This window comes from Rattus norvegicus, chromosome 18, assembly GCF_036323735.1.
Source record: "Rattus norvegicus strain BN/NHsdMcwi chromosome 18, GRCr8, whole genome shotgun sequence".
Lineage (NCBI taxonomy): Eukaryota > Metazoa > Chordata > Mammalia > Rodentia > Muridae > Rattus > Rattus norvegicus.
In genome coordinates this window covers 82,404,506-82,432,060 of record NC_086036.1, presented here as the reverse complement: position 1 = coordinate 82,432,060, position 27,555 = coordinate 82,404,506, and the positions used below count along the sequence as shown (strand labels likewise).

The window sequence follows — 27,555 nt, the reverse complement described above, 5'->3', positions numbered from 1 at the left end:
ATTTCTAGGTTTCAGCAGGAATCACTTCTTGTAAATAAAAAGCAATATTTCTAACCTCATTGTTCCTGGAAGCTGCAACTGAAAGTCTAAATACTTATGGAAGACTATTTAAAAAATAAATAAATCACAGTCCAGTTAATCTTTGTTGCTCACAACAGTGTACATATGCTCTAGCTCAATGTAGTGTGCCTCTTCATCTGACCATGACAGAAAATTATATTAATTTTTCACAACCTTTTTTGAACAAATTAAATACTTCTGATTATTCCAGTGTTGTGAGACATTATATTTCCAAGCTGCTAATAACCCCATAATGACATGATAGCAGCTATTGTTCACTAAGATAGCATTTGTAAAACATGGCCCTGACTTGAATGTCCCCTCCCTGAGGACCAGCTGTTTTGGTACCAGAAGGCACCATGCAAGTTTCCAAGGGAAATAGGTTACCAACAGTAATATAGTTATGGCTTCTAGGACCCACATTAATGACCAGAATGACACAATAACCCTAAGGGTACAGTTGTGGCACACATAACTTAATGGTAACCAACAGCTCTATAAAAAGACGTAAGATCTACTCAACCAGGGGGATACCATGCTGACACTGGAAACTAGCCACCTACTCAGTGTTAGAAAATATATAGTTATATAGAAAAGTAATTGAAGGAGACTCTACAGCCAGAATTGACTAAACCTGGATAATCCCTAACAGTAATTTGTAAACATTTTTTCTTATACCCACAAATAAGTGCAGTTTTCACACCTCCTCAAGGACATTCCTCTTTGAAATAGATGGAAACGATTACCTAAAAATATAACCTATCAAAATTCAGTGTTGTGGCGTCTAGTCTCAATGGATGTATCTACGAAGTATACCTGTACCTAATGTTCGAGAACATAGAAGATTATAGCCAGAAAGATTGTTAAGGGTCCAAGGATAAGGGAATTTGCTATGAGATAGTGTCTCTTAGTAATGGCAGTTGCTACACCCAATATAATCTCACCAACATGACTGCCTATGTGCGGTGTGATGAAGGATGAGAGCAATGGGTATGGCAAAGTGAATAGGAAAAGCCCACAGGCCTCAGCATTACACAAACACTACAGACAAACCTAGGAAAGCCAGGGACAGGAAGTGTGGTCTTCCCTCTGGGAAGAGTATACCCATTGGTTGTCTTATGCCAGATGGTTAACCATAAAAACACACATTCAAGTGACATTATTTGGATTGAACAACTATAATTAGGAATATATATATATATATATATATATATATATATATGTGTGTGTGTGTGTGTGTGTGTGTGTGTGTGTGTGTGTGTATGTTTACATATGCTTATAGTAAAATTAGTGAAAATGAGGCCATGATTTAAAGGAGAACAAAGGTGTGTGTGTGTGTATGTGTGTGTGTGTTTAAAAATAAAATTTAATGTTTTGGTATAGTTAAAAATTAAAAATCTCTGTCTTTGTCTCTCTGTGTGTATGTGCATTAAAATAAAATTTTAATGTGTTCTAGAATAGTTAATAATTAAAAGAAAGTGTTAAAGTAATAATAAATTAAGTTTATTATCCTTATAATAAAGTTCCACAAAACAAAAACAATAACAACAACAACAATAACAACAACAACCAGAACTGGTTTTTCGTCTATTCTAGTAGATGGGTGATGAGTAGAAAGATAAAAACAAGAGATGCAGCAACAAATCACTGTTCAAGAAAAACTAGGTGGCTTAATTTTGAAATAATTAATATCCATGCTACATAAAAAGAGAAGAAAACTAAAATGATGGGTGATGAATATTTTTAAGCAATTACATACTAAATATTTTATTTGCATGTGTGATAAGAATGATTAAATCAGTCAAAAGAGAAATGTTTAAAGGAACAAGGATTATGGAATGTGTTTTAGAAATTAAAATAATTAAACCGAATAATAGTGCATTAGTGATTGTGCCTTATCGTATTTCTGGGAATTATAGCCACAGTTCCTTTATTTACAACAGTGGAAAGAATATTTCTTGAAATATTAGGCTAAAGCAGAGAGATTTTCTACATAAACATATTTAGAAATGTATAATTTGTATAAATTTCTTAATTTTTTAAAAACAATTTTGGAGGTAAAGCAGCTGTATCTCTTTGACTTAGATGCCTGCCTGGACTACATAGCAAGTTCTAGGATAGACAGGACTACTGATAGAGACCCTATCTTAAACTAGCCAACTAACTACATAAATAAACAAACAAATAAATAATAAAAATTAACCATTCATTGTTTTAAAGAACTTATATCATTGTTTTATGTTTCAGGAAGAATGTTATTTATATTTTGATAGTTTGATAAAAGAAACAAAACTGTTTCGCTCTGTAAGTTTTAATAATCTTATGATAAATTTAGATCAATTATCATTCTGTAATAGAAGTCACATATTTAAAGGTATAAATTCTCTTCTCCTGCTCTTGCTCTTCCCCTCTTCCCCTTTGTCCCTTCTCCCCATTCCCCTTCCCCACTTCCTTCCATGTGCTCATGGCCGGGCTTTACTCTTCTCCTCTACTACTCTTCTTCTCTCATTAAGCCTTTCCATATAGAAAAAAATAAAGGTATAAATTAAGAAGGGTTATAAATACAAATTTATAACATATAATTTAGAATTCCAGCCCAGGTGAGCACTTCCTAAACTAGGGGAATTGGTACAGGAAGATCAATAAGGCAATATAGAATAACTTTCATTCTTTTTAATTACATTTTTTTTTTACATTTCAGTCATTTACCTCCTCTCAGTGCACCCTCCAACAGTTCCTCCTCCTGTTCTTCCTAGCCCCTTTAGGGATAGTATCTAAGAGGATGTCCACCCCTCAACAGGCTTCCCCACTCTGCGTCTTCTCCCATTGCGTCCTGGCCAGGCAGTCCTCTGCTGTATATATGCTGGGCGGCTGATATCAGCTGGTGTATGCTGCCTAGTTGATGGCTCAGTGTCTGAGAGATCTCCGGGGTCTGAGTTAGTTGAAAGTGCTGGGAAAGACCATTGGCCTGTGTTGATACTGACAACATAGACCAACTTTTGTTGGTTTAGCATTACTCATATGTTGTATAGATAATGCATCCCACCATTGCCAAGTCTCAAGACAGATCTGTATAATGTCTTTTACAACTATTTACTGAAAAACCTGGTGACTCAAAACAGCACAATTATTATTTTAAAATCCTATTGGCCAAATCTACAGCACTCTTTTCACTGAATCAAAATAGACCTGTTAGGAGGAATGTATGACTCTTTGGATACTATAGTGGAAAAAATGTTGTTCATTCATCTCTGAGTTCTAGCAGCTCCCACCAACTTAGCAGTTGACCTCTTTGCTTTAATGTCAAACACGAGACTGAGGAACAATTTCTCCTCATTGCACATTAAAAAGGATCTATATGCCACTTGCTTTGTACATTATTGATAACTCATACAGCTATGTTAAAACTAATGTCTGCATTGCATGTAGACATAATAGGAAATATTACCATATATGCAACAATATCTTCAATCAGATATCGTGTTATCCTAAACTAAGGTTGTAGTGTACATGTTCATCACAACATACCACTACACATTTGATGACTTAAGCAAAAGAAATTTATTTCCTCAGAATTAATTACATTAAATTCTAGTTCAACAATTAAATTTAAATTAATGTAAACTTAAATGAACACCCGAAATAATAATAAATTCTGGTACCCAAAATTCTATGACAGAGATATGAACTGATTCATTCTTTCTGAACTGTAAAGTGGCTCATGTTTCTCCTAGCTTCTGAAATCTTCAGACATTCTAGTTTTATAGAGTATCATTTGTTCTAGTATTTTCATTTAATCTATTCTGTATATACATGGAGTTATATACCAATACTAAACTTTTTTCACAGAGGATGAATAACAAAGTCATCCTTAGGGTATGTTCTAAAGATTTCATCATTCTTCAACAATCTTCAAAGATCCTATTTTCAGAAAAGATCATGGCCATGGTACCCAGAAATTAAGATTTTTGCCACTTTATGTAAAATATAACTTAAATCTTGACAAATGATCATGCATATGATACCAAGAGTCAGGTAATACATACATTTGGAATGTATTAATTATTTGACTATCAGTGGTTTTTAGCTACTCAAAGTACTTTGGGCTATAGAATGACACAGAATACATTCATGAATTATTTAGTAGTGTCTATCTCTGTTTATTCTTATCGAGAGCTGTTTTTTATTTGCGTGTTTTCATACCACAGAAGTTAAAGAAACGTGAGCATGTCTCCACATCAGCTCGACAATTTTATCAGCCCTGTAGTCTGCCAGTGCTCTGCAGAAGTGGTCTATGTGGTCAGAAGAACATTCCAGAAAGGTATATCTCAAAAAGCACTGGGAATGTTTGGTTATTTCTGTTACTTTTCCCTTACCCCTATAGTAAGTACCAATAAAAGAGCATGTTTACACTCTAATTAGGTGATCTACAGTGTACATTTGTTAAACTTGCATCCAGTTTGTTGAAATATAAAAACTACCTTTGTTCCATACCATGACTTAAGAACAATTTCATCCCATTTCCTCTATGAATGATTTTAGAAGAATATTACAATTAAGAATACTTATTAAGTACTAGTATTGCTATATCTACTCATGTTCTCACAATCATTAGATCAAACTATAACTAATTCTATTTGATCTGTATAGGCACTAGCTCAGAAAATATAATTTTCCATGCTTCTTAGATGTTGAAATGAGTTATTAATGAATCTACTCTTCTTTTTATCAAGACCAGTAAAAACATAATAATGAGATATAATCAGACTGTCCCATTAGCAAAAAGCAATATTAATCCTCTGCTAACAACTAGAAATAAATTGTCTTTCAACAACATTTTAATGAGATGAAAGTTAATCAATGGGTACAATAAAACACAATAGTTTCCAGTTAGACTGATCAACTCTTTCCTGAGAAAAATGAAGCCCTAGTATATTTACTAGAATTTAAAAATCATTGAAACATAATCACAAATCACATGACTACTTGATAAGAAACAAGCACATACTCTGGTTTCTCCTCAGATCGTATAAATCTTTCGCCTTTTACTAAAGATAAGAAACAAGCACAATATCCACTCTTCAATACTGTCCTTAATAAGCTTTGGAAATTTGAATATTTAATTGGACATCATTATTATTTTATTGTGACCCAGAATAATTTATCACATTCATTAAAGCATTTTTTCTCTTAATGATTTGGTGATTTTAGTATGTTTCTAGCTCTTTGTATTTACATAATTGCATGCATACATTTTTATAATTTCCTGACACAGAAACAGACAATAAAAAAGAAAGACAGTTTATAAGTATCATTTTACATGTTTGTGAGAACTTCTTAACATGTATTTCTACTTATAAAGATATTTCCCTACAAGTTACTTCTACCCACCATATAAAGAGGTATGGCACTCTGTATTCTGTGTCATATTTATACATTGAGCTTTGTTGTACACAAACTCCAACCTTGTTTCCATGAACAACTTAATTATAGAACTAGAGGAAAGACTATCTTTTTCTTCTGTAATCCTTTCATCTACCACCTAGCAATTAGGTTTTCAATGATGTCAGGTGTTGTTACTGGGCCTAGAAAACTCACATCCAATATCATTGTTTATAACTAAACAATGATAACTATTAGGACTGGACTACTTAAAGGCAGACTCCAAAAAGTGAGCATGATTAATTTAACTGAAAGTTGGTCTTTGAAAGCTCTGAGAGAGGCAAGAAGAAGTAATCCATAGATTACAGTAAGCCGTGTGTAAGTATGTCAGGACATCTGTATCAAGAATGGACAGTGTGGTGCTTTAAAGTCAAGCAAGAGACAAAGGCAGCTAGAAGACGAAAACACTATTAGATTTGAATCACAGTATGCTGGTGGTTTTAAATCAACTTGACATAAGCTAGAGTGATCAGTAAAGAGGTAGCCTCAGTTAAGAAAAAGCCTCCATGATATCCAGCAGCAAGGCATTTTTTCAATTAGAGATCAATAGGGAGGGCCCAGCCCATAGGTGGGGGCCATCCCTGGACTGATAGTCCTGGGCACTACAGGAAAGCAGGCTGAGCAAGCCATGATGAACAAGCCAGTGAGCCGTACCCTCATTGGCCTCTACATTATGTCCTGCATGCTTTAGGTGTCTGCTTCTGTCCTGATTTCTTTCAAAAATGAACAGTGCTGTGGAAGTGTAAGCAAACCCTAAGGTAGACATGGAGTCTACTTTTGTAACTAAATAGATTTTCAGTATAGAGTGGATAAATTCAATAGAAATTTTACATGAGTATAAAAACCACAATCTATTCATCATTTTGAGTATCCTACCATAATATTTTGTAAAATGTAAAAGGTAATCTTGATATAGTGTAACAGTCATAGTCTACTCTACTGCCTCACCAGAATTCCACTCTCTAGTGACAATTAGAAAGCACAGAGCAGGGCAGATGGTTTAGAATGCTAAAATCAACAAGGGCAGAGATAATGAGAGAGTAGGACGGGAATAAGCTAGTGTAAAGGAGAGAAAGACCACACTGGTGAGACGCATTAATGCTCAGAGATTATAATTCAGTGGTACTTATGAATTCCATGTCCTAATAGTGCATATCCAATTTTTTTTATAAATGTCTTGGTTTTAACAGTGTGCTAACATGTATATCCAGAAATTAAAAATTGGAAAAGAAACACAGATAATACTCATCTGACTCTCACATTTTCTGAACAGTGAAGTCATAACTCAAAGTCCAAATTTTTGAACTAAAATTTTGTTCCCTAGAACAAAAAATTGATTTGATGAATTAATTTCTTTCAAATAAAACTATCAGCTCCAGTAAACAACTCAAAAGGAAAAGTAACTTGCTGACAAACAATAAACAGATTTGGTCCAAAGGACCCATACTGTGGAAGGAGAGAACAAACGCCCACTTGTTATTTTCTGGCTTCCCCACGTGCATTGTGGCACACGTATTCCTGTCATTTATAGAGAAGATAAATTATATTAAAATAAATTTTAATTGTATAGTTTTGGGGAGGTATTTAATCCCATGTAAAATCTACACAAAACTGGAAGCATCAGACCTGGACCTATGTTGCTTGAATACGTGTGACCTAAGGAATTCATTCATTCCTCAGAAAAGCAGGACCCTGAATCTTGAAATGTGGGTGACCATAATCCCACAGTCAGTATGCCACTATCTCACTAATTACCACTTCAGCAGTACTCTTACTCATTTCAACATTTGCATGACTGAGACAGACCTCCTGTGTCTACCTGATCTGTAAATGCTACTTTCAAATCCTTTGTATCTCTATACCTCCTACTGATGTACACGTTCACTTGTTATTAAGAACAAAATATACCTTCAACAGTTTAATATCAAATATTCTATTTTCTGGCTGCCATATTGTCTTTTAAATTTATATTATTATTCACTTCATTATTTACTTTATTATCTTAGGATTTACAGTAACACAAGTGATAGAAACAAAGGAATAAACTCACCATTTGACCTACAAAATTTGCCTAGACTTTGTTTGTGATTCTACTTTTATTTTTTTCCTTTTTTAAAATTTTATTTTATTTTTTAGTTATTCACTTTATATTCTGCTTCTGCCCTGTTCCTGGTCATGATCTCCTACAATCTTTCTACTATCCCCTACCCCTTCTCCTCTGAGCATGTGGGGGCCCATGAATATTCCCCTTACCCTGGCACTTCAAATCTCTACAAGGCTAGGTACTTCCTCTCTCACTGAGTCCAGACAAGGTAGCCCATTTAGAAGAACCTATCCTACATACAGGCAACAGCTTTTGGCATAGCCACCTCTCCAGTTGTACAACATGAAGACCAAGCAGCACATCTGTTACATATGTGCAGGGAGGCCTAGGTTCAACTGACGGGGGTGAGAAGGTGGGGCATCTCCAGGTCAAGACAGAAACGTGGAATAAGGAAGGCACCCAAGAATCAATGGGGTAACCTTAGCTGTGGCCCCAACATTGGGAATATGGAACCTGAAGGGGCCACCTCCTGTAGCCAGGCAAGAACCTCAGTGGAGAGATAGAGACGTCAACCCACCCAGAAAATTTTCAACCCCAAATTTATCCTATCTACAAAAAATGTAGGCACGAAGGATGAAGCAGAGACTGCTCTTGAATCTAAATAGTTTATCTTTACATAACATCAGTATTTATTTTTGTGTAAGAAATGAGTATTTTATATCATATTCTAATACTTCACAATTTAAATAAAGCAATACAATTTCCCAAAAACACCCACTCTTCCGTACTCTCTTTCATTCCTATATGTTATTCCTCTAGTTGGTAATACTCGCAAGGCACCAACCCTCTTGTCCAATTTCTACTCTTATTCTCGAATGGGGCCTTTTATTCTATATCCCATGGACATATCCTCTACCAAACTCAAAAGTGTTCTCTAATTTAAGAAAAACCTACCTACCTCTTGAACCTTTGTCTTCAGTTCTGAGCAACATTTGCCATGAAGAATGTTTGGCTTTTCTCTGACTTTTTCATGAAATTTCTTGTGTCTCTTTTTGTCAGTAACCAGGTTGAACAGTCATTTTTCCTTGAGCAGCTTCATGACTAGACTTTCCTCAGGAGGCATCTCTTGATTCCATTTTTCCTTTCAAATTATCTTTGTTACTCTGTAAGTGATATCATCTGCATACAGAAGCATCATTTCATTGCTTAGAATAAGAATCCATGTATCCATCTGTGGATTCCTCTCTACATTCATGATTTATGAATATGATTTCCTTCTTAGTGTCTTACATTACAGTTATGGTAAACACTTTAATATTACTATACACAAAAAATTTTAATAACTAATGTCTCCCACTTAAAAGGTCATCCTTATCTATGCCTATTATGAGACGACAGTGTCAAAGGGCCAAAATTAATTTCTTGTTCCCTCTCATCTCCAGACATTAAACAATTACATCTCAACTGGCTCACCAAACTGTAATTCAGAGCATAGCCCAGATATATCTGTGCCTCACCACCCCCATTACCACAAAACAATCCTTGCCACTGTGGTTCCTTTCCTATCTGACTGCAAGGAATTTTGAAATTGAATTCTTGTATTGACTCTATATCAGAGAGTGGGATTTTAATCCAAATTCTTAAACAAACATTGTTCATTGTTCCAATAACAGTTGTGCCACTGTTAAACCATAATGTCTTACATGGAGGTTTGTACTGTAGGTCTAAAGGTTTGTGGCTAGGTGATAGCAATGATTACCATTCTCCTTCAGTAGCATAAGGAATACCTTTAAGCACTATGGACCTTAGTCAGTAGGGATGAAGCTTCTAGTTAGACACTACCTTGATTTCTCCATGTTAGATGACATAAGTTAGTGTTGTCTTCAGAAACAGGGTCTTAACATCAGTTTGTGCAAAAAAAAAAAAAAAACCAGTAGCCTTGACAATAGGTAATGATGTTACAATGGTTAAGAATCTGAAACTAAGTAGGCCATGGGTTTAGGGAAAGTCTTTTACTCTTATTCTATGAAAAGAGCACAATAATAAAATGACTCCTAATTTCACTCTGCTGTACTAATAGATCAGCACCTTGCTCAACATTGATCATGGATTGTTGTAGTAGATAAGAATTAACACAAACACCACAGCTGCACAATATGCAGAGAATAAAAGAGTTTGGAGCATTCAGTCCTAAATGGGATGCCTTCATCAAACAGTGCCCCTCAGGGTTCAGGTTTATATGTAGAGGATAAGGTAGGCAAGTTATAGGGTCCAAATGTAATGGATGACAGCAAGGAAATAGTGTCTTCCTAACACACAAGACCTAGATGTACTTATGAGCTCAAAGATACTGTAACAACATGCATGAGACCAATAAAATTCAACCAAAATCAACTATGAGAAGGGGAAGTGAACACAAGATCACATGCCTAACGATGAAGATAATTGTAGCTAATACCCACCAGGAAAGGGAAAAGTGTTTTCAGTTTTCTCTAGTTAAGGGCTAGGGGTATATCAACTACACAACATGGCACATGCCATGCCCAAGAATAGCTTGCCAACACAAATAAACTCAATGTATTTTATTGATTAAGTATTTTTTGGTCATGTTCTTTGGCTTACTTGATGATTTTCATTTTATATTTTTGTGTGTTTTCGTGAAAGAGAGAGACTTAATGTTATGTGGACAAAGAGGTGGAAAGTTTCAGAGGGAGATAAATATTGAAAAAACATGATCAAAATATTCATTTATAGAAAAAAATTAAGCTAAAACACATCTTAATTTTAAATTTACTGGCAATAATCTACATGGCAATGAAAGGAAATACTTCCATTTCTGGGTCTGGTTCTGTCAGAAATGATGCACCTAACCCTCAAGAGACTGGAGGCCCTAGGGAGTTTAGAGGTCTAGTCAGGTGTGGGTTGGGCAAGGATTAGGGACATCCTCTTGGAGACAGAGTTGTGTGGAGGAGGTATGGGACATGGAACAGTGGAAGGTGGACCGGGAGGGGTATAAATTCTGGAGTGTTTTTTAAAAAGTTTCTATTCCTGTGATAGCAGACAAAGACAAAACACAAACGTGTGCAGTACGGTGTTTCTTTCATTTAAACTTGTAGGCAGCAGGGTATCACTGAAGTTGGGGCAAAATCTCAAGTAGGGCAGTAGCCTAGATCAGGAGCTGATGTAAAGGTCACGGAAAAGCAAGACATATAGATTTGCTCCCATGGAGTACTAGGCATGATTTTTTTGATACATACATGGTGTTTTGAATAAGAATGACATATAGCTTCATATTTGATCATTTGGTTGAACGTCTAGGAAGGTTTAGGAGGTATGTCTTTTGGGTGGAGGGTATGACCTTTTATTTTAGGAACACACTGAACTTTCAAAAATATGGAGCTGTACCCACTGTGTTTTCTGCCTCCTATTTGTGGACCAAGCTGTGAATTCTCACCTCTTCCTGTCACCATGCTTTAGTTCTGTCATGGTGCTGTATCTCCAACCCACAGAAACTTTAAGTCCAATTAAACATTTTCCTTTATAAACTGCCTTTGTAACACTGTTTAGTAGCTGCAGTAGAAATGTAACTGCTACAACTCCCAGAAACACATGCTCTTAGGGGCGTCCTGAGCCACATTAGGTTGAACCTTCTTATATCATTTACTAAATAACAAAATGCTCTAAGGATAATCTACAGGAAAATCTTATGGAGGCATTTTGCCAAATGGCTGAGAAACACCTAAAGAAATGTTCAACATCTTTAGTCATAAGGGAAATGCAAATCAAAACAACCCTGAGATTTCACCTTACACCAGTGAGAATGGCTAAGATCAAAAACTCAGGTGACAGCAAATGCTGGCTAGCATGTGGAGAAAGAGGAACACTCTTCCATTGTTGGTGGGATTGCAGACTGGTACAACCATTCTGGAAATCAGTCTGGAGGTTCCTCAGAAAATTGGACATTGAACTGCCTGAGGACCCAGCTATACCTCTCTAGGGGTTATACTGAAAAGGTGCCCCAACACATAACAAAGACACGTGCTCCACTATGTTAATAGCAGCCTTATTTATAATAACCAGAAGCTGGAAAGAACCCAGATGCCCTTCAACAGAGGAATGGATACAAAAAATGTGGTACATCTGCACAATGGAATATTACTCAGCTATCAAAAACAATGATTTTATGAAATTCATAGGCAAATGGATGGAACTGGAAAATATCATCCTGAGTGAGGTAACCCAGTCACAGAAAAACACACATGGTATGCACTCATTGATAAGTGGCTATTAGCCCAAATGCTTGAATTACCCTAGATGCACAGAACACATGAAACTCAAGAAGGATGACCAAAATGCGAATGCTTTACTCTTTAAAAGGGGAACAAGAATACCCTGGGCAGGGAATAGGGAGGCAAAGTTTAGAACAGAGGCAGAAGGAACACCCATTCAGAACCTGCCCCACATATGTCCCATACATATACAGCCACCCAATTAGATAAGATGGATGAAGCAAAGAAGTGCAGGCCGACAGGAACCGGATGTAGATCTCTCCTGAGAGACACAACCAGAATACAGCAAATACATAGGCAAATGCCAGCAGCAAACCACTGAACTGAGAACAGGACCCCCGTTGAAGGAATCAGAGAAAGTACTGAAAAAGCTTGAAGGGGCTTGAGACCCCATATGAACAACAATGCCAACCAACCAGAGCTTCCAGGGACTAAGCCACTACCCAAAGACTATACATGGACTGACCTTGGGCTCCAACCTCATAGGTAGCACTGAATAGCCTAGTAAGAGCACCAGTGGAAGGGGAAGCCCTTGGTCCTGCCAAGACTGAACACCTAGTGAACGTGATTGTTGGGGGGAGAGTGGTAATGGGGGGAGGATGGGGAGGGGAACACCCATATAGAAGGGAAGGGGGAGGGGTCCGGGGATATTGGCCCAGAAACCAGGAAGGGGAATAACAATTGAAATGTAAATAAGAAATATTCAAGTTAATAAAGATAAAAAAAAAGAAAATTGACGTCTATAATAATCAACCTCTAAAAAGTTAAGACAATTCACAAACAAAACTAAAGTGCAAATTATAAAAAAAAAAAAAAAGGAATTCTCCCTTAAAAGGGAGACTCCAGTTTTTACCAGTTGACAGAAAATTAGCCAGGCCAATCACTTTATTAGTTAATTTGCTTATGTTCTTTATGACATAGTTATCTTCTTAGGAATTAGAATGTATCTTTCTGCCCTATTTCATTGTGTTTGTAAAAATATCACCCACTGATAAGTTCATCTCTTGTGTTTTAATTGAAATTAAATTTGTATTTGTCTTAAGGCCTACAAACTATATTCTGCTTAGTAGGATCACAACATTCAACATTATGTATCCATAATACACATTGTTTGATAAATGCTATCTTCCAGGAAAATATTGGCAACTCTGTGTTTTATAAGGTATTGACATCACTGTGCCTTCAAAATGCTATGAAAATGTCTTTCTGATAAGTATTAGCCAAGTGAATAAAGCAGTAAATGGTTCAGATTTATTTTTAGACCACCAGGAAATGCTGGACTCAGCTAGCATGACAATGAGTGCACATTACTAAGCTGGAATTTTGTGAATTCTCCAGAGGTACTCATAGATGAGGTCCACTGAGTAAAGACTAGGTTATGTTCACTGGGAAATCATTATAATTCAATTCTGCCATGAATGAGTTTACTGAATAATTAATTATGCATACAGTAATACATGAAAATAGCTATTATCTCTCCGATTTAGATATTAGGGCAAGCAACAGCGTAAAATGATGTGCAGGCCCAGTGAATGGTGAACCATAGCCTAAGGATGAACACAGAATATTTTATGAAATTAAATCATGCTAAGATTAATATTAAGAGAAATGCTAACAATGTAGCATGTTTATAGAACTATGAGAAGGAATTAGAATTGGGAACATTTTAGAGCCCAATGCTGGAGAGGATACTTGAATAAAAGTTTTGAATCAGACAAGAAATTAAAAATATTGAAATAAGAAGTCAAAATACTATGAAATATAGATATTACATGTTCAGGTTATTTCCATAGATCAATACAACACATGAGGCAATACTAGGAAAGTGTCAATGAATCAGACTTTTAAAATGTACATATTAACAATATTAACATATTTGAACTAGATAAACTATTTTAGTTTTCTCTGATAATTTGGAGGAAAATGAAGAGTTTTTACTAGCAATTGTAATGTTTCTCTTGACTGAACTGACAAATACAGTTTCAGTGTGGAAAGTGGGTGTGGGGAAGCTTTAACATGAATTAAAAGAAAATAATTGTTGTCTTGTTTACTTTTTTTTTGAAGTGATTAAAACATCATGACCAAAAAATCTTATAAAAGGAAGCATTTAATTGGCTTGACATTTTCAGATCATGAGAGTCCTGGACCATCATGATGGGGAACATCACAGTAAGGCAGTCATGGTACTACAGTAGTAGCTGAGAGCTGACATCTTGAAACACAACTACAGGCAGAGAGAATGAAAACTTATCAAAGAGCGCACTAAATTCGTCTCACAGTTTAAGTGGCTTAGAGGTCACAGTAGCAGAACAGGCATAGTAGTAGAAATAACCATGAGCTCACATTTCCATCACCAACTAGTAGACAGAGAGTACACTGAGAATAACTCCAGCTTTCTTAAATTTCAGTCTACCCACAGTGACACACCTCCTCCAACAAGGCCTCACTTCTTAATATTCCCTAGAGAGTTCCACCAACTGATGACAATATTTTCAGAGATCATCCTCATTTAAACTACCACATTCTACTTCCTAGACATTTGGACAACAACATGATTCAAAATGCCCAATTTCAAAGGTTTCTATAGCCATTTATTCTCAACACTGTTTATAAGTCCGAAGTCCAAAACCTGTCCTGAAACTCAGGGCAATATCTTAACTTAGCTACCTCTAAACACCAACAGCAATTTGCACACTTCCAACATAAATGCACTACCATTCCAAAAGGGAGAAATCAAGACAGAGTGAGGGAATGTAGGGCCAAATCTAAATCCAAATTCACATGGGCACAAGGTCCAACTATAAATCCTGTAAATATCTGATGTTGGAGGACTTAGACATCTCTGCACTTTTGGCTTTGCTGCCTATAACAGGTTTATATCATTTAGGGTGCTTTATTGGCAGATATCTCATGACACCAGTACCTCCTATAATATCCTGGGATCTCCAGTATAAATCAGGCTTCAACTTAACAATTTCACACAATGACCACTCAAGACTTATTGTCACATCAAGGTTTTATGAGGCCTTGCAACACATCCCCTTGGGGAAGTCTTGTAAACTCAAAGGCAAGTTCCAGGGTCCCCTCTCCCTCAATAAGTCCAGACTTCGTAACCTTCCTCAAATAGTTCCACCAGTGGGATAACAAGAATTCAAAGATATTAGTCTCTGGGACTCATTCAAATCACTCAATTTCCTCTATGTATTTCAGATAAAGAGGTATTTCAGGCCTAACTAAAAATCCCATAACATGCAGAATAAAGAATTAATCGATAATCATTTTAAATTATGTTGATATAATTAAAAAATTTGGATATTTATGGGAGGACAGTGAATACCACGGATGGTTAAGTAAATACAAGTGTTCTACTCCTTAATAAAAGTGCAATATGATAAAAAATGCTTTAAAAATTAAGAAAATTCATCTAGTTACTATAATTATACACATTCTGCTGTTTAGCTCCTCTGGCTACATGCATTGAAAGTAAGTGAAAGTAGAATTTTATCACCAAGTTTCCAAAAATAGAGGATCATTCTACTCTGGAAACATGACTATCTGATCGTATATTTTATCTTAAGGTGGTGGTCTTTTATAAGTAATTATGAAAAGAGTCTTTATTGGAATACATGTCAACATGATAAAAGCTTTGATTCTGAATCATCCATTTTCCACATATGCACCTGTCCAGAAACGTAGTTATTAAGTATATTTTAATCATACACCTCCACATTTTCTTTGCTTCTCATTATGGAGGACACTGAAACAGCTCAGAATTACCCCTTTTTCTTGTCTAATTTGGTGCCTGCAGTGAGAAGAATGTGAGTCTCTGGTATATTAATTATGAACAAATTACAAGCAAATGAAAAATTAAAGAGATATTTAACATGACAAATGTAAAACCTAATTTTCTGATCCCCAAACCCATTAGTATACAGATTGTGAGTTTTTCAAATACATTTCTAACCTAGTTCATGCTGTGAAGTATTACTTCTAGAAATATTTGCTTTATCATCTTATGCATATGTTATGTGATGGCATTTGTATGAATATATACCATGTGTGAGTGTCCATACAGGACAGAATAGGCTTGTCCCAGGTTTCTCTAGAGTCACAGAACTCATAGGCCATCTCTCCTTATATTAAGGGAATTTATTATGAAAAACGTCTGTAGTCCAACTAACCAAACAATGAGCAGCTGTGAATTGGAAGTTGCTTAGTCCCACAGGGCTAGTTGTTCAAGCTGGTCTTCGCTGAAGTAGATTCCAACAGATTTGCTAACAAGTAAGTGCAGGCAGTCAAAGAAGAGTGAATCTTCTTCCAATGTCAATGTCCTTATGTAGGCCTCCAGCAGAAGGTGTGTCTCAGATTAAAGGTATGTACCACCACAACTGGATCTAAAACTTGCTTTGTCCCAGATTGACCTTGAACTTAGAGATCCCTTTGTCTCAGTCTCCTAGAATTAAAGGAATGTACTACCTCACCTTGGTAGTGTCAAAATCTCCATGTCAAGATCCAGGTCAGAAACCTGTCTTCCAGCCTCAAGATCTGGATCACAGGTGTACCCTATATTTCTGGATTGTAATTCATTCCAAATGTAATTAAATTGACAACCAGGAATAGCCATTTTCAACAAAGCAGGTGGCCCATGTGATATGAGACTACGGCATGACAGGGAGAACGTGGTATAACAGTACCAAAACCACTGTATTTATAACTTAGCATCAAGTTTGGAAGACAGTAAATAAGTAAGTTGCATTTAAGAAGATGGGATTATGTGGTGGCGGGGGGAAGGGTGCACACTGTGAGGGATTGTGGGTAATCATAAAGTCAGCCTCCACATAATGCATGTATTACAGTCTGTATCTTTGGCTATTTAATTTCTCATGTTGTTGAGGGACAGAGTAAGGACACTTTGAACATCACCAAATGCCAGTGTCCAATTTAAGAAGAGCCTAATGAGACAGAAAGAGTCATCGAGAAAATGAATTCTATGTCCTTACTGACAGTTGACTGAACAATGTTTTAGGTAAATAGTGAAACTGCTAGATTTCTATTCTGTCAGTTTTTTGAGTTCTCTGTAAAAAGCTGAATAATTATGTAATTTTAGATGTCCAATTGATTGGTCTTATTGGAGAAGGATCAGAAAATACCATGTTTTACTGAATATGTCTGTCAGAGAATATCTAGTCAATATAATTAGATCATGTGAAGGATATTCTGTTATTATAAAAATAATACTGTGACCTAAGTATGAAAGCATGATTATTATTTTATTAAGAGATGCACATAGGATCAGCTGGGTGTGACAGAAGATCACTTTTTTTTGTTGTTGCTTAAGGGTCTAATCATTGGTATGTTTGTTATAACACGGAATATTAATTTATGCTTTTGTAAACTCTATGAACAAAGTAGATATCATAAGTCCTATAGGTTTAAAATTTGAGAAACAGATGATCCCAAATCAAAGCACATAGTAACAGTTTGATTTATGCTACACCACCATGATGGCCCCTCATGGTTTCTTGGCTTTCTTCACAGAAGACGAGCTGGAGGCCAGTTCGTGTCATTTCTTTGAATTGAGTGTGAGGGGTGCACCCACTACATCCTTGATACTGTCTTTGGTGAGGTCAAGACCAAGTCCAGATTCAGACACTGTTGGCTCAGCAGAAGCCAGGATTGATCCCACTGCTGCTATGGCAGGGCCCCAGCACTCCTGCCTGAGCCAGGGCCTCGTGCTGGTGCAGCAGCATCTGTAGCTCATATCCACAGTTGGCACAGACCTGCTTGAGCCTGGAGAATAACACCTGGTCACTCCACAACTCATTGAACATATGCACCATTTCTTCTCTAGGGGTAGGACTCAGGTCCACACCAAATTCCAGCACCTTGATCTTCTGACCCATAGAGATGGGCAACTTCATCCCCTGGCTCCATGGTGTGACACATGCTGACTTAAAATCTCTTGTAACTTGATGCCTGCAGTCTCTCAAACAGCCTGCTTTTGGCCTCCTTCTTCTGGGGTAGCTTCTTGAGGGACTTGCACTCAGTGGACAGCCCCTCCCCAGTTGTGTTTATAGTTATAATCAGCTTTCTTAGGTCTTGGTGCTCTTTCCCACTCTTTGTTCTAGCCCTCAATCTTATGCAGCTCCTATATAGCAGGTACTCCTGTTGTACCTGCTCTAGGGTTCAGTTGTAAAACTGAACCAGATATTCCTTCCACCTTCTCTCATGCCCAGCATCAAATACTGGTATTTTGAGATCAGTTCCTGGCAAGCCCCTCATGTTGGCAAGCTTGGCACAAATGTGGTAATCCCTCTCTTTCAAAACCTCCACAGAACACTTCTTGAACTGCTGGTAGTCATATTGTAGTCGTGAATAACTTTGAAGCGCAGATCAAATCAGTGGCTGAGGTTAAAGAGGTAATCAGTCTCTGCCTTAGTCCATGCATCATCATGAAGGAAAAACTGGTAATCCTACTGTGAGTACACCGGATCCTGCACCACCTTTTTTGTTTGTTGGTTGGTTTGTTTTGTTGTTGTTGTTTTTGTTTTTGTTTTTTACCTTCCCCAAATGCTCACTTTGAGTCTGTAGCATATACACCCAACATTGGGTCGCTAGACTATATGGTAATTCATTTTTTCTTTCTTTTATTGGATATTTTCTTTATTTACATTTCGAATGCTATCCCCTTTCCAAGTTTCCCCTCTGGAAAACTCCTATTCGATTTCCCCTCCCTCTGCTTCTATAAGGGTGCTCATCTACCCACCCATGAACTCCCTTCCACCTCCCCTCTCTGGCCTTCACAGGACCAAAAGCCTCACCTCTCCAAACACCACCATCCTCTGCTACATAAGTGGCTGGTGCCATGGGTCTCCCCATGTGTACTCTTCAGTTGGTGGTTTAATCCCTGAGAGCTCTGGGGGTGCATTGGGATCTGGTTGGTTAATATTGCTGTTCTTCCTTTGGGGTTGCAATCCACTTCTGCTCCTTCAGTCCTTTCCCTAACTCCTCTATTGGGGACCCTGTGCTCAGTCCAGTGCTTGGCTGAGAGCATCTGCTGAGAGTACTTGTCAGGCTCTGGCAGAGCCTCTCAGGAGACAGCTGTAACAGGCTTCTGTCAGCAAGCACCTCTTGGCATCAGCAATAGTGTGTGGGTTTGGTGTCTCTATATGTGATGGATCCCTAGGTGGAGCAGTCTCTAGATGTCCTTTCCTTTAGTTTCTGCTCCACATTTGGTCCCTGTAGTTCCTCCTGTAAGAATTTTGTTGCCCCTTCTAAGAAGGACTGAAGCATCCACACTTTCGTTTTCCTTCTTGAGCTTCATGTGGTCTGTGAATTATATCTTGGGTATTCTGAACTTTTGGGCTAATATCCACTTATCAGTGAGTGCATACCTTGTGTGTTCTTTTTTGACTTGGTGACCTCACTCAAGATTCTATTTTCTTGTTCCATCCATTTGCCTAAGAATGTCATGAATTCATTGTTTTTGATAGCTGTGTAAATTTGCTCCACTATGTAGATGTACCACATTTTTCTGTATCCATTCCTCAGTTGAAGGACATCTGGGTTCTTTCCAGCTTCTTGCTATTATAAATAAGGCTGCGATGAACATAGAAGAGAATGTGTCCTTGTTATTTGTTCGAGCATCTTTTGGGTATATGCCCAGGAATGGTATAGCTGGATCCTCAGGAAGTACTTTGTTCAATTTTCTGAGGAATTGCCAGACTGGTTTTCACAGTGGTTGTATCAGCTTGCAGTCCCACCAAAAATGAAGAAGTGTTCCTCTTTCTCTACATCCTCACAAGCATCTGCTGTCACCTGAGATTTACCTTAGCCATTCTCACTGGTGTGAGGTGCAATCTCAGGGTTGTTTTGATTTGCATTTCCCTGATGACTAAGAATGTTGAACATTTCTTTAGGTGCTTCTTGGCCATTCTGTATTCCTCAGTTGAGAATTCTTTAATTAGCTCTGTACCCCATTTTTAATAGGTTATTTGATTCTCTGGAGCCTGATAGAGAGCTAATATTCAATTTATACCAAGAATCTGTGCCATCTTATTGAACCTGGCAAAAGGTTCCTCCTCTGATGCTCTTTGCCAGTAGAAAAACATGAATCATCCTTTCTTAAGAGCAAATCATTGCTGGAAATACTGCCCATTAGGCTGGTAAAATATTTGTGATTTTCTTCCGAGTATGAATTACACTCTATACATTTTTCCATAGTAACCCAAGATGGGTTGGTAAATGGCATCCACTTCCAGGGTTGAATCTTCTTGGACACTGTTTAGCCTTCACTATGAATACCCCTGACCAGTAGTGGGAGTACATGCTTTCTGTCAGAGTCAAACAAAGAATAGATCTCCCTACTCAGGCATGCCCTCAGGTTTTTTGAAGGCCAGTGTCTCCAAAGACTTCTTGGACTTTTTTTTTGTCTGTTTTCAAAATATCCTTTCTGATGATGGTACCTGAAGTAGCATCTCCTTTTGGATCCCCAGTTCTACAATATCCAGTATATCTGTGTCCATAGCCATCACACATAAGAGATGAGGGAGCACCCGAGGTCAAGGGTCAATACTCCAGTTGTAAGCTGTTCTTCAGTTTATCTATCTGTGCAAACCCAGGTACCTGGTAATAAAATCCTAAATGACATAGGAGGGAACACAGAAGTCAAGAATCAATTATTTGTGATGAGAAACATGAACACCTGTTTTCAAGTGCTGTGCACTGTGTTACACACCATAACTGCTTCCAAATTTTAAATGTGCATTTGGAAGTCAAACTGATGAGGAAGGTATTACAAATTATAAGTACTAAAATCTAATTCAGATATAAATGTTACTATGGGAAAATGTATAATGAGTGTAATTCATATTCTTACTTAGAAGAAAATCACAAAGTATTTTACCAGCTTTGCTAATGGGCAGTATGTCCAGCAATGATTTGCTCCTAAGAAATATAAGTAGCAAATACTATCACTGGGTGAAGTGATACCAATTCTATCATGTTCTATTCTATGTGCTGTAGAGATCTAGATGTATTTGCTGAATCTATCTACCTCTATCTGCTATCTATCATCTATCTATCTATCATCTGTCATCTATCCATCATATATCAGTTTATCTATTATCTACTTATCATCTATCTATCATATATAAGTCTACCTACTATCTATCTACCTATCGTCATGTACCTACTATCTATTTGTATCTATCATCTATATATCTACATTTCTATTTATCTAAAATCTATCTGTCTATCATATATAATTCACCTACCTATTGTGTTTTTAGAGGCATGGTATCATCATAAAGCCCAGGCTGCACTAGAACTCATTCCTATCTTGCTTTAGTCATCTGAGTGTGGAGATTACAGGCATATGTCATCACACTTAGAAGGTCATGATTTTGATTGTGAGTCTGGCCTTTAATGGCTGAGCCATCTCTCCAGCACCTTAAGATTGTAATTTTAGCAGGACCCAGGGCTTCCCCTGCTAAGACTGAACCCCCAGTGAACTAGACTGTTGGGGGGAGGGGGACAATGGGGGGAGGGTGGGTAGGGGAACACCGATAAGAAAGGGGAGGGGGGAGGGGGATGTTTGCCCGGAAACTGGGAAAGGGAATAACACTCGAAATGTATATAAGAAATACTCAAGTTAATAATAAAAAAAAAGATTGTAATTTTAAAAGTGCAAAACACTCGATTCAGATGCAATGATAAAAATACACTAAAGCTCATGACTTATAGATTTGACATTTCATACATTTCCATAAGGAATATCTATTGTGAAAAACCATTTAAAATTACATTTGCACCATTATTAATTAAAACTTGAAAGTACAAATACTATTTTATTACCTAAAATCCATTAATAGCAAGTTTGAGGATTTTATAATAAGTTAAAATGTGCTCTTCTGACTTTTCCCCTGACTTCTGTGGAGTGTGATTAAAAATTATTTTATAAAGTTTGTAGACGAAGAACTCTACCAGCTTTATATTACATTGCAATGTAATAGCAGAATAAAAAAAAAAACCAGAATGGTTCAAAGGGGGAATTATAAACAATAGAGGTTCTACCAGCTTTATATAATGTAATTTAATAGCAGCACAAAAAAAACCAAAATGGTTCAAAAAGGGAATTATAAACAATAGAGTACCATTTAATTTTTGAAAGAAGTATGTAAATTTCTTGTACTGAATTTTGTATGGAGCTCCATACAAAATTCAAGTAAAATCCCTCCAAAATCTGTTGTAACTCTGTTAAATGGGTCTCAAAGGCTCCTGCCTCCTCAAAGGAAAGAATTCAGTTGAGAGACAATTTAATCACAAACTTATTTGAAAAGTAAAGCATACATTTCAAAGATAGAATAGAGGTCTACACAGAAGGCAGACAGCCACCCAGTGATTTTGCAGTGTGACATATCTTATTTTTAAGACATATCTTATAAATATCTGAGGTTGGTTACATGCTCCTGTGAGTGTTTCTTTATTCTTTCCAAATTATCATGAAACCAACTTCCTTTTGGGTAGCTTGTTGCATCATCCTCTAGAACTACCCACAAAGGAGTGGCTTCAAATCCCTATCGAGAGTGATATCACAATGAAGTCCAAAGTTTCTGAAGATGTAGAACATTCCTGAGTGCACACATAGGCCAACTGGAAAATCGCATTTCTTTCTAATGTGGCAGGAAAAGCCTAATTACAGCTTTTAGAGTGTTTAACCACATGCAGGCATCCTAGCCATCAGGAGACCCAGCTACCAAGACAGAGCAGACATCTTCCCTAGTGATCTCACCGCTAACTACTTTAACTTGATGTATATCCAGACTACAGTTGGATAGCAAGTTGTGTGATTCTGTACTTGGGACTGTAGAGTCAAAGAAAAACATTTCATGATACCTCACCAAGTATTCAGATCTGTTTTTTATTTTTCAGCTTAGCTTTTGTGGGAAGAAGATTCTGGTGTAAAGTATGTGCTTTGTGGTCAAACTGATAAGGAAGCCTTAACTACTACTAGAGAGACTTGAACCTAGAAGACATTCTTTGAAATCAGGAATAGGCTGAATAGTAGGGTAAACTCGTTTTTCAGACAGGTTTCCTACTATCTCATCCACTGCACTGTTTGTTGGAAGAAATTAGCCCCCTTCAAAGCTCCATGGAAACAGGATGTGGCTGAATATTTAATTAAAACTATCTGTGACAGGGCATCCTGTGTCAGCAAACATTTCAAAAATGTCCATTTTGTCAGTATTGTTAAATGGTAAATATTTATACAGTTTCTCTGCTGGGAATATTTAGTTGAGTCTTTGCAGCATGTTAGCAGTCTATAAGACAACCAAACCAATGGGTATATATATATGCTTCAGACCAGGGATTTGGGCCTATTGTTTTCTGCTACCTTCTGTGGAATGACAGAGAAGCAGGCCAAGGAGATGGAGTGCAAGTGTCTCAGCATTGAACAGTTGTAATCATAAGGCCAAAGTCTTACTTCTATCTTGTACCAGAAGAAGGATCAGTACTGTCTCATCCTTTAGGGGAAAGCACATATGTTAATTTTAGTCACAATCTTAGCTATTTATGATGAGTGTTAGCAGGCCTAATTTTAGTGTAGAAAAATCTGGCCTCCAGCACTCTCAACAAACGGTGCTTGCAACAATTAAAAAGGGAGGCTGTATCTACCATGCTAAAGAGTTGTAGCTAGCAATAAAATTCCTGACTGAGTTTGGTAGAAAGGGGTTATTTTTTTTCCCTCACTCAGTGTGGAACTTAAGTAGACCTACAAATTAGGACTACATCTGAAGCTGGTAGATTTCTTTCCTGACTCAGAGACATTATTAGGGCATCAGTCAGCCACAATTATGTGTTTGTGATACAAATCACTCTGGGGATTGAAAGAAAAGCTTTGTACCTATCTTTGACCTTTCTATGCAACATTGGCAATGAAATGGTTGTACTCACCAGGGCTCGGTTCTTCCTCTCCCTCTTGTACTCCAGACAGTATCAAGCAGGTGAAAGCACATGTTTCTATTTGCTGTTTCATTCTCTAGTTTTACACGTCAGGAACATTCATTCACCAAGACACATGAACTATTGCCTTCTGTATGTTTGTATGACGCTTCTCTACTTTCCAAGTTCATTGTTGTTGAGATCAGTTCCTGCTAGGTAATACCCACCTTTTTCTTATTATCTCAGTCCCACCCATAGTCTTCACAGGTGTCCTCGACTTGCAGAAACTGGGTGGTATTCATCAGATTTGCCCTTAAAATACACCAAGAGTCTACCTGGCATATCTGTCTTCACATTACGTTCTTCCACTCATTCAAAGAATTATATACTTTTGAGTAAACAAAATCTGAAATAGAAGACGTGGTTCTTCCTTTTAGTGACTCTTAACTGTTTGTGAGGCCTTTATTTTGGAGAGTACTATTTGAGGACAATAGAACTTCAGTGTTTTGAATCATAACAATTACTGTATATCAATTAACCATGACTTTGAGTCAAACCATTACATCATCAACTTACATGACTTATTATGAAATTGCACGTGCTGTGGGTCTTGCAGTTCAACCAGAATCCAAACAGACCAATGAATTCATGATGTCACTTAAATATTAGAGTGCAGTGCCTAGCCCACCCATAGCCCACCCATTCTAGATCTTTTTCGAGAAACTACAATTCTCCACCAAAGTATCTATAACACCCTGGTAAAACAACAGTCATGGAAACAATGTTACACTTCCTGAATTTCCCGATAGGTCAGTGTTCTATTGCACACACACAAACATTTACATTATTCTGGTATTGCAATGTCTTCAGATATTTCATTTCGACAAGAAGTTTGGCTACCATGGAAATAATGAGGATTTTTGCCATTACTTAATGTATAAGGGTATCTTGAGTATCTAATCTGTCATTCAGCTTAGTCCCTTTTATAGTACATGTTCTCCTTGGGTAAGTCCTTTGCATGCCTTTCCTGCTTGAGACACTTTGGGAGTCTGTGAGAATGGGTTTCATTTCTCTGTATCCTCTCCTATGCCTCACTGCTTTCCTCTTTATGCACTCACATCACCCGGGCAGTAGGGTTTTACAAGGATCTTGCAAAGCTGTTAATTAAACTGATGTTTTTGTCTGAATCACCTGAGTGCTCATTATTAGTCTTTTAAGCTCTCAACCTGAGAATGGTTAAGGAGGGCTTTCCATGGTTAGGAAAAGCCCTTGGTTTGGTCCTGATGCATAAGAAATTTAAGGTTTTCTTTTGTCCTGATTTGTCTACTTATGGTTAAATATGACATTTCTATTCTCCGACATTCAACATTTCAAGTTTAGCATTGGGTCACTTTGTCTATCATAAACCCTGTGTTGAGAGTACATCTAGCAATGGCAAGAGGATTGAAATACATCCTAAGGAACTGTGATGATGAATAGCTATCTCCTCAACTTCCGGGTTCCATCACAATATCAAGTAACTCTGACTTGCTGGCAAAATAGAAACATCTGAGTCATAAAACAAAACAAAATAATGGTGTTATTAATTGATCACAGTGTCTACAGAGTCCTTCCCATGTAAGGTACAAATCATAATAATGTTCTGTCAATAGCCCTATAGCATATCTCTGACGCCATCGTCACTTCACATGGGACATAAGTCCTTAACCTTTGGCTGTGTAATGTAGTCTAACTTAGATACTTGTATTTTACATTAATTCTTCTCATGTCTTTTATTCAATACACTTTCTTTCTCCTTCCTTCTACCATGACCAATCTCCTTATGTAACAACTTTCTCCATATTCTATTTGCAGAGTAGGGTACTTACCTGGCCAATTTATGCCACATCATTTTGATATAAGTGAAGGTACTGAGGAAGAAATATTTTGTTCAATTATCATGTAAGCTGTAGCTTCCTGTTTCGTAAAAAAATGAAAACATTTTGGTAATTAGGCATGCAATAAACTAGAATCATATACATTTTTAATTATTTAAGATCCCATGAATATATTTAGTGTCCTTTTATTATATATTGCTAATTTTCAGTTAATACAGAAGATTTCATTTAAAGTGATATTAGTTACCACATCATATTTTGAGCAAGAAATATTAAATAAAATACATTTGATTTTTCAATACATGATATTCATATAAACACTTTGTTCCTGGACTTAGGTTGAGTTCAGTATTTTATGAAATTAATTGATTTATTTTAATGACTTCTCGAAAATTACTGAACTGGAAAAATGCAAACCTAATAAATGGGCAGTTGGAAAATGGTTCGTTACTTAAATGCAATAGCTGCTCTTTCAGTGGATAGAGATTCAACTATTAGTATCTGTATAGCAGCTAGCAAATGTCTATAACTCAAATTCTAGCAGATCTTATGCCCATTTTTGGCATTTGCAAGTACTGCATGCACAAGATGCACATACTACAGACAGGCAAAAATATCTATACATATAAAATAAATGATAAATAAGCAAGTAGCTATGTCAGGGCAGTCATCAAAATATTTAAAGATACCAGGTCCTGTTAGACACTGCAGACCTACATTCTGTACCTTCCTTCAGTTCTGAAGTGTGGTTATTATCTGAGATTTGAAAGTGCTGACAGTAAAACATGACTTATCTACATCTCTGAGTGCCTTGTTTCCTTGAGGGAGTGGCTTGGGACTACATCGATGATGCTAATTCTCTTGAAACATCTGTCTGGGTCAATAGAAGATGGAGCAGTTTCCTACCTTCTCATAAAAACTTTCAGAACATTCATTGACCATCCAAAGTAAAAATAGTATTAGCACTTTTTGTTATTCTTAGGCCAGTTTCTTGCACCTATGCTACCATTTATTTACTCTCAAATCATTTATAGTTCTGGACAACGTTATCCATATTATTTTCTCAAATATTCCAAACTTCAATGGTGTCATCTTTTATCTTATTATATTATATTTTATTATGTTTTCTTGCTTGAAAAGTAGGAAAAAATTAAGCCTAACCAACCAATCAACCAAGAAACAAACAAACCAAGCAAACAAAGAAGCCAAAACAAGAAGAGAAATTTGATGGATGGATTTGTAGGTGAGAGAATGTTTAAGAAAGAAGCCATGACAGAAAATATTGCATAAAAATTGTGTTTTTAATCATAGAAAATAAATAGTTCTTACCAATTTCAATCTGTGTAATGATCTTTACTATATACCAGCTTCTCATTTTTGTGTACTTATCCCAAACCTTGGTCTCTCTCTTACTTACGTTTTATTATTGTAGAAATTATTGTTATTTTCAAGCTTCATGGTATCTGTAATTTATCAGTAAATTTCTCTGTCTTTATAGCTAGTTTCACCTAGGATCTTGTTACTATCAAACCAGCTATTACCCATACCCAGAAGTAAACCATTGAATTGTGTGATTTCCTCAATCCTGTACTGTCCTTGAGAGTGGAGAGTCTAACTCCAATATTAAACCAAAGTTATTGCTACATATTTGCATTTATTTTATTTTTTTCACCCAGAAAAAACTAATTCTCCTTTAAAAATTTATGCATAATTGAAGTCCTATATAGGTGAATAAAATCACAAACACAATATTTAGAAGCTCATAGTCATGGATGTATGTGAATTTTTTTTAATGATACCTATAAATTACACTATAACTTATGTATGTATGTATTTATTTATTTTTATAGGATATATTTTATTTACATTTCAATTGTTATTCCATTTCCTATTTTTCCAG

The 27,555-nt window shown here is 36.7% G+C and overlaps 1 pseudogene; it reads right to left on the bottom strand.

The window, feature by feature from the left end:
* Nucleotides 1–17,347: 17,347 nt before the first annotated feature.
* Dmap1-ps2 (DNA methyltransferase 1-associated protein 1, pseudogene 2) lies at nt 17,348–20,366 on the bottom strand (annotated as a pseudogene).
* Between the last annotated feature and the right edge of the window lie 7,189 nt (nt 20,367–27,555).